General features: G+C 38.2%; 1 non-coding gene across 1 annotated transcript; it reads right to left on the reverse strand.

Annotated features, from left to right (window-relative positions):
- Positions 1 to 5,514: 5,514 nt before the first annotated feature.
- On the reverse strand, positions 5,515 to 5,621 carry LOC141662961 (small nucleolar RNA R71). Its single transcript, XR_012551059.1, has one exon. It is a non-coding gene; the product is annotated as a small nucleolar RNA R71 (small nucleolar RNA).
- Between the last annotated feature and the right edge of the window lie 319 nt (positions 5,622 to 5,940).

Consider the following 5,940-nt stretch of genomic DNA (forward strand, 5'->3'; position numbering starts at 1 on the left):
CTAGCTAGTCTCTGAGTTTCGAAACAAAAATTGTGGTGGGATAGACTGGTCAGCTATCCCTAGAATTCATCCACTTTTATATCTGATTTTGGTTTAGTGGTTCCCGTAACGGAACAAATAGTTTGTGGTCCCTGTAACGGGACAGATGATTTATGGGTCCAGTAATGGACAGTGGTTTTGGAAAGGAAATAGCATACTAAAATTGGACTCTGGCATTTAACACAGCACACTACAGATGATATTATTTTTCAGAGCATGCTAGTTTTGATATCCAGTTTATACATGTTTTACTTGTTTTGTAACAAGCTATGGATTCTGTTCCTTTAACTGTTTTACCATAAATCGCTTTACTTGTTATTCATATAGTGGTACTACTGAGCAATTGATTGCTCACCCTTGCAGAATGTTTTATATATGTATTGCAGCTGCCTAAGGGATTCTTCCGCGGTATTCAGGGCAGGGTTCCAGTTTCTTCCGTGTCAGGCTCCTCTGAGGTAGTTGTGTTAGACCAAAGATGGTCTGTTGAGTTGCTGTATTAAGATAGTAATGTTCTGATTGTTGTTGTAGGTTGATTTTGTATTAATTGTAACCTAAGTCATACTTAAACCTGGAAAAGGTCTTGGTAAAGGGGTCGTAGTTATATTATTAATGATTTGAGTTGTATTATGATTGTTATTATTGTAACTAATGATGTCAACTCCTGACCCCAGAGTTGAGATCGTCGCTGTTGGTATGAGAGCTACAGGTTTGAGTCCCTGATTTGGGTTAAGACGAGAGTCGAAAGAGTATATGAAGGTTTATATATAGATGTGAGTCAACAACTCAATCAGAGGAGCGAGTCTATGAGTTCAGTCGAGGGTTTCTAAAGTGAAACCCTGACGTCTGTTGAGGATCGGCTAGAACTACCCAAGCTTTTAGTTTGTCTTCCTCGTATAGCTATTGTTGGTAATGTCGATAGAGGTTTAGATATCCCACTCGAGAAAACGAATTTGGTTACAAGAATCCAGCTTCGAAGCGAACCTTGATGTATCAGGTGAACAGATACCAACGTTATTTCTAAATATCGTACTATCTATGTCAAGTGATGTTGTCAGACCCAGTGTGCGACCTTGGCAAGTCCAAATGGAATGATAATAGTCAACGGTTGTTATGACAGCCAATTCTCATAGTGAATATGGATCAGTATTGTGGTCTATATTTTGAACCCCTATACTTCTTTCTTGAGACGTATTTTGTTCCAGAGTAATTGTTCACTATCCCATAAGTACTTATTTTCCTGTGAGGAAGTTAAGAGCGCGAAGAAAGCCACTTAGGGATTCTGTTGATCTCATTACAAAACAGATTTCCCCTTCCTATTGGTGAATTTTCTTTTAAATATTTGTTTCTTTCTTCGGTGATTCTATCGATTGACTGGGGAAAATAATGCATATGATTTGACTATTTGTTTGTGTGACAAAGGGTCTGGTGGGACGCCACCGATGTATGTGTTGTGAGCTATGCGACATTAAGACTGACCATCTTATGTACTTGTATGGTTGCTCTCAGTCATACCTACATCTTCTTCACTGTTCCTTCTTATTCGATTCCCTTGATTCCTTGACTTTGGAATTTCATTTGAAGTCCTGAGGCAATAAGTTGTCAGTAGCTTTTGTAATTAAACAGTCCTGGTTATTGAAAGTAAACAAGATTTGACTGTCTGGAGGAATAGAAGTTCTACATCGGGTTGCAACTTTAGAAAAGTTAACTCCGTGGAAGGTGGGTCAATTATAGGAGATAAGAAGTCGCCTTGGGAAGAATGGTTGATTGAAACTCGGACTAGTGCGTTAGCCAAGTCTATGATTCTTAAGATTAACTTGACTTACCAGTTTACCCTTTTTAGGTGGTGCCTAGTATAGCCCGCCTAGCTTTGCGGTATATGGAATTTGTTAATATTATATTTTTAATGGTGCTGGAAGGTTGCTCGGTTGTTATTGTATTGAGAGGGCATACTATAATGTTTAGTACCTTTATATTCCAGTTTTTTGCGTTGTTGTTGATTCTGCTACTGTTACCATTGCTATTATTGCGAGTGTTGCTAAACTAGATATCTTTTATAAATGGATCATAAGAATAAAGACATGGGTTTATTGACTGGGCAACATTTTCCTGACACAGGTATACTATTTGAACGGTGATATTTTGTTATACAATCTCGTTATGTTTTTGAATAAATTCCCTATTATACCTCAGGAAAATGCCACCCAAGAAAGCTACCCAGTCTAAAGAAAATAGTAGTAGTTTGGTGGAGGGTCCAGTTATAAATGAAATTCTAGACTTGTTGAGCTAGCAACAGCAACAACAGTTGCAGTTAATCCAACAGGTTCAGCAGCAACAACATCAACAAGGAAAGCTAAACCAAACTACTAGTTTTAAATCTTTTCAATCTGTTAAGGCCCCATAGTTCAAGGGCGAAGTGGATCCTGTTGTTGCTAGAAATTGGCTGAAGGAAATGGAAAAGACATTTACCCTCACGCAAGTAAGTGACGTTCTTAGGACCGATTATGTGAGTTACTTTCTTAAGAATGGAGCAAATTATTGGTGGGAATCCACTCGAGCATTGGAAGGAGAAGGCCCTGTTTCTTGGACAAGATTTACAGAATTATTCTTGGAGAAGTATTTTCGTGATGGTTTAAGGAATCAGTTGGAAGTTGAGTTTCTAGAACTGAAACAAGGTGAAAGAAGTGTGTTGGAGTATGAGGCCAAGTTTATAGAATTGGCCCGATTAGTTCCTGAGTATGTAAGAATGTACAATATTTCAAGTGTGGACATAAGGGTCATTATGCATTGGAATGTAATCCAGAAAATCCAGGAGTTACGTGTTACAAATATGGAAAAGTTGGGCATATTACAAGAAGTTGTAGAACGGTTACTCAAGATACTACATCCCAAGGGCCAACATCCAGCACAACTAGTGGCAGAACTTTCAAAAGGACCAAGAGATCGAGCATTTAAAAGTTGGACGTAGTTGCAATCGATCTGACACCCCCTCGAGCTAAAAGCGTTTGAGGTGATTTTAGGATTGGGTTGGTTGTAGTGGTTTTTAGGAGAAGCGAATTGTAAAGTGTACAAAAGTCAATAGTAAGGTAAATTTCTAGGTGCAAAAGTAATATAGAAATTCTTCCAATAATGCGAGAAAAGGAGTAATAAGCTAAGGATATAAGGCAGATCCACCATATGTAAAGATATAAAGAAGAAAGTACTTCAGCAGGAGGGAATTCGAGTAGTAAGAGAATGTCGGGAGTCTCTCTGGATAAATCGCTAAGGTTACCCTATATTATGGGATATAATTTCTCATTGGTATAGTAATCTGAACCAGGCTAATGTCAGCCTCCAGGTTGTATGGCCAGTAGGAATAAAGGAATTAGTTAAGTAATTGCAGAAGTTATGGGAAAGGAAGGTGTTTATACCAGATATTTCCCGTGGGGTACACCGGTGATATTATTGGAAAAAAGGAATGAAATTATGAGATTGTGTACAGATTATCGGGAGCTTGATAAAATGACGAATAAGATTAAGTAACCTTTATTAAGAATTGACTATTTATGTGACCTAATTCAAGGAGTGTGCTATTGCTCAGAGATCGACTTAAGATCCAGCCTGAGGACATATCAAAGATTATGATTAGAATGAGTTATGAGCATTGCAAGTTCTGGTGATATTATGTGAAGTAAAAAGTGTATCAGTTTTCTATAAGGATTTAAGGAACATGGTGTGATAAGTGGCATTTTATACCACTTAGAAATAGCTGGGAATTGTGGGGCTTCTATATAAGTAGTTTTCAGAGACGTTTCACGTGTGTTGAATCGTGGTATCAATCGAGGAGCAAGGAGATAAGGAAGAAGACCGTTTTAGCACATCGTAACAAAGAAGAGAAAGCATAGTTTTCTTGTGATTCTTTTATTCGTTGTATCAGTGGATGCTAGTTTTCTTTGCTTTGACCCTATTTACTCTTGTGACATACTCTGGTTTAATATAAGTAGTTTTATTAGTTATTCTCGTGTGTTTTATTATCATGTTTTCATATGAACCCATGGTGATGATGAGTTCAATCATGGGCTAATCGTGATCATGGGGTCGTAACAGATTTACTATGGAATTCTTTAGTTAGTTTTTTAATACCTTAATGTGTGATGATTTTATGATATCTAGTATTGGTTGTGCTTATTCGTCTTATGTGCGTCGCGAACATATAAGATAGGTTATTAATCTCTTGTGAAGCGACAGTGGAGCTTGAGATTTAGAACTTGCCATGCTAGCATAGGTTTATGTTTGTGTATGCATGATTAGTAGGTAACTCTAACCGTTTTACTTGCCCTGTATAATCATAAGGAATAACTTGTTCTTAAATCGTTATGTTGTCAAATTCTGTAGACATATAGGGTCTCAACATAATTGATTACTATTCAACTTCTATCTTAATTATGGATGTTTGGTAGAATGGTATTAGTACAATGAGAGTTGACTTTTATCAGTTTCGTGTTGTTCAATTAATATCATCACCGTTACATGCTAAGGGTAATAACAATAACTATTGGAGGAAGTAGTAATGAAGTTATGATCTCATGTGTGTTTAATATTGTTAATTCAAGTGTCAATTAAGTGTTTAATTCTCGTAGTTAATTATAGTTAATAATTAGTTAATCAAATCTACGTGTTATTGTCTTAACATTGAGAAGTAATCATACATTGGTGAGTAAGTGTAATTGAACATAATTAGTCTGAGTCTCTGTGAGAATGAACTAGAAAGTATTCTATATTACTTGCGAATGCTTATACTTGTGTGTATTATTAGCACGTGTTTTCCGCCCTAACAAGTTTTTGGCGCCGCTGCCGGGGACTTGGCGTATTAGTTTAGTTTATGTACTTACCATCAGTGGTCATTAGGACTCATTGATTAAGATGTGTTACTTATTATTTCCGGTTGTGTTTCAGGTACTTTAGCGAGCGTTTATGCAAACACGTTCTCGTACTCACAAGATGACTTTAGATACGGCTGAGGAGACAGACTCGGTTCTTGATATTTCGGAGATGATAGATTTTGAAGATTCGGATAAAGAGAGTGAGCAGAAAGAACCAGTAATCATGGGTGATCGTATAATTCCGGCAGATCCAGCTCTTATGGACTTTTCTCGGCCTAAAATTGACGACATTCAGTCAAGCATCCTTCATCTGGCTATTCAGGCTAACACTTTTGAAATCAAGCCGGGCACTATTCAGATGGTGCAGAATTCTATTTCTTTCGGAGGTGCTGCAACTGAAGACCCCAACATGCACATCAGGAATTTTGTCGAGATCTGTAGTACTTTCAAATATAATGGTGTGACAGATGAGGCTATCAAGCTGAGGCTTTTCCTATTCTCTCTGAGGGATAAAGCTAAGGACTGGCAACATTATGAAGCAGCTGGGTCCATCACTACTTGGCAAGATCTTGCGCAAAAGTTTCTGGTAAAGTTCTATCCAATGGCAAAGACTGCAGCTATGAGGAGTGCTCTCACTCAGTTTGCGCAGCAACCAACAGAATCTATGTGCGAAGCTTGGGAGCGCTACAAGGAGATGTTGAGAAAGTGTCCACATCATGGTCTGCCTGACTGGATGGTGATCACTGGTTTCTATAATGGTCTGGGGACCCAATCTCGGCCCATGCTCGATGCAGCAGCTAGAGGCGCATTGTGGGCCAAAAGCTATACTGAGGCTTATAATCTTATTGAAACTATGGCTGCAAATGAGCATCAAAACCCAACTCAAAGGATGATGCCTGGGAAGGTAGCAGGTATTCTGGAAGTTGATGCAGCTACAGCTATTGCAGCGTAGCTCCAAGCGCTGTCTATGAAGGTCAATTCTTTAGCCACCTATGAAGTCAATCAGATAGCTATGGTCTATGAGCTTTGTGCAGGTTCTCAT

This window comes from Apium graveolens, chromosome 5 (assembly GCF_009905375.1).
Source record: "Apium graveolens cultivar Ventura chromosome 5, ASM990537v1, whole genome shotgun sequence".
In the NCBI taxonomy this organism is placed as follows: domain Eukaryota; kingdom Viridiplantae; phylum Streptophyta; class Magnoliopsida; order Apiales; family Apiaceae; genus Apium; species Apium graveolens.